This window comes from Oncorhynchus keta, chromosome 30 (assembly GCF_023373465.1).
Source record: "Oncorhynchus keta strain PuntledgeMale-10-30-2019 chromosome 30, Oket_V2, whole genome shotgun sequence".
Classification (NCBI taxonomy): domain Eukaryota; kingdom Metazoa; phylum Chordata; class Actinopteri; order Salmoniformes; family Salmonidae; genus Oncorhynchus; species Oncorhynchus keta.
This window is the reverse complement of record NC_068450.1, coordinates 60,233,608-60,236,107: the sequence shown is the minus strand read 5'-3', so window position 1 is coordinate 60,236,107 and position 2,500 is coordinate 60,233,608. Positions and strand designations below refer to the sequence as shown.

Here is a 2,500-nt window from a genome sequence, read left to right as displayed (position 1 = left end):
GTGTGTGTGTGTGTGTGTGTGTGTGTGTGTGTGTGTGTGTGTGTGCGCGCGCGTGTGTGCGTGCGTGTGTGTCATCAAGGAAAGGTTACTGTGTGTAAATGTCAAACAGTAAAATAATTAAGGTAATGAGAGAGAGGGAGAGATCACAGTGGAAAAGAGATTGTCCAGACAGAGAGAGAGTTAGAGGGTGTGGGGGAAAGGAAGTGAGATTGTCCAAAGAGAGAGAGAGAGAGTGGGGGGGAAAGGAAGTGAGATTGTCCAGACAGAGAGAGAGAGAGTGTGGGGGAAAGGAAGTGAGATTGTTCAGAGAGAGAGAGAGAGACAATGTGGGAAAGGAAGTGAGATTGTCCAGAGAGAGAGAGACAGTGTGTGGGGGAAAGGAAGTGAGATTGTCCAAAGAGAGAGAGAGAGAGAGTGTGGGGGAAAGGAAGTGAGATTGTCCAGACAGAGAGAGAGAGAGTGTGGGGGAAAGGAAGTGAGATTTTCCAGAGAGAGAGAGACAGTGTGTGGGGGAAAGGAAGTGAGATTGTCCAGAGAGAGAGAGAGAGTGAAGGAAAGGAAGTGAGATTGTCCAGAGAGAGAGAGAAAGTGAGGGAAAGGAAGTGAGATTGTCCAGAGAGAGAGAGAGAGAGAGAGTGAGGGAAAGGAAGTGAGATTGTCCAGAGAGAGAGAGACAGTGTGTGGGGGAAAGGAAGTGAGATTGTCCAGAGAGAGAGAGACAGTGTGTGGGGGAAAGGAAGTGAGATTGTCCAGAGAGAGAGAGAGAGTGAGGGAAAGGAAGTGAGATTGTCCAGAGAGAGAGAGACAGTGTGTGGGGGAAAGGAAGTGAGATTGTCCAGAGAGAGAGAGAGAGAGTGAGGGAAAGGAAGTGAGATTGTCCAGAGAGAGAGAGAGAGTGAGGGAAAGGAAGTGAGATTGTCCAGAGAGAGAGAGAGAGTGAGGGAAAGGAAGTGAGATTGTCCAGAGAGAGAGAGAGAGTGAGGGAAAGGAAGTGAGATTGTCCAGAGAGAGAGAGAGAGTGAGGGAAAGGAAGTGAGATTGTCCAGAGAGAGAGAGAGAGTGAGGGAAAGGAAGTGAGATTTTCCAGAGAGAGAGTGAGGGAAAGGAAGTGAGATTGTCCAGAGAGAGAGAGAGAGTGAGGGAAAGGAAGTGAGATTGTCCAGAGAGAGAGTGAGGGAAAGGAAGTGAGATTGTCCAAAGAGAGAGAGCGAGAGAGTGAGGGAAAGGAAGTGAGATTGTCCAGAGAGAGAGTGAGGGAAAGGAAGTGAGATTGTCCAAAGAGAGAGAGAGCGAGAGAGTGAGGGAAAGGAAGTGAGATTGTCCAGAGAGAGAGTGAGGGAAAGGAAGTGAGATTGTCCAAAGAGAGAGAGAGAGAGAGTGAGGGAAAGGAAGTGAGATTGTCCAGAGAGCGTGAGGGAAAGGAAGTGAGATTGTCCAGCGAGAGAGAGGAGAGTTCCTGGAAAAGAAGACTCTAGGGACTCTAGTAAACAACAGAAAATAGATGGAACAACAACACAGTAAGTCCTCATCTTACCAGACATATTATATTCCTGACATGTCATTCAGGATAGAGGTCGACCGATGAATCGGAATGGTCGATTAATTGTGGATTTTACGTTTTCATAACAATAGGAAATCGGTATTTTTGGGCAAATTTGATTTAATCTTTATTTAACTAGGCAAGTCAGTTAAGAACACATTCTTATTTTCAATGAAGGCCTAGGAATGGTGGGTTAACTGCCTCGTTCAGGGGCAGAAGTGGGAATCAATCGGGATTCAATCTCGCAACCTTACAGTTAACTAGTCCAACGCTCTAACCACCTGCCTCTCATTGCACTCCACGAGGAGCCTGCCTGTTACCCGAATGCAATAAGCCAAGGTAAGTTGCTAGCTAGCATTAAACTTATCTTATAAAAAGCAATCAATCATAATCACTAGTTAACTACACATGGTTGATGATATTACTAGTTTATCTAGCGTGTCCTGCGTTGCATATAATCGATGCGGTGCGTATCGTTGCTCCAATGTGTACCTAACCATAAACATCAATGCCTTTCTTAAAATCAATACACAGAAGTCTATATTTTTACACCTGCATATTTAGCTAAAAGAAATCCAGGTTAGCAGGCAATATTAACCAGGTGAAATTGTGTCACTTCTCTTGCGTTCATCGCACGCAGAGTCAGTGTATATGCAACAGTTTGGGCCGCCTAATTTGCCAGAATTATACGCAATTATGACATAACATTGAAGGTTGTGCAATGTAACAGGAATATTTAGACTGATGGATGCCACCCGTTAGATAAAATACCGAACGGTTCCGTATTTCGCTGAAAGAATAAACGTCTTGTTTTCAAGGTGATAGTTTCCGGATTCGACCATATTAATGACATACGGCTCGTATTTCTGTGTGTTATTATATTATAATTAAGTCTATGATTTGAAAGAGCAGTCTGACTGAGCGATGGCAGGCACCACCAGCAGGCTAGTAAGCATTCAT

The 2,500-nt window shown here is 44.8% G+C and overlaps 1 protein-coding gene across 1 annotated transcript in view; it reads left to right on the top strand.

The window, feature by feature from the left end:
- The window catches only part of LOC118377687 (fibronectin type III domain-containing protein 3B-like), a 136,599-nt gene that overhangs the window by 111,687 nt on the left and 22,412 nt on the right, over nt 1-2,500 (top strand).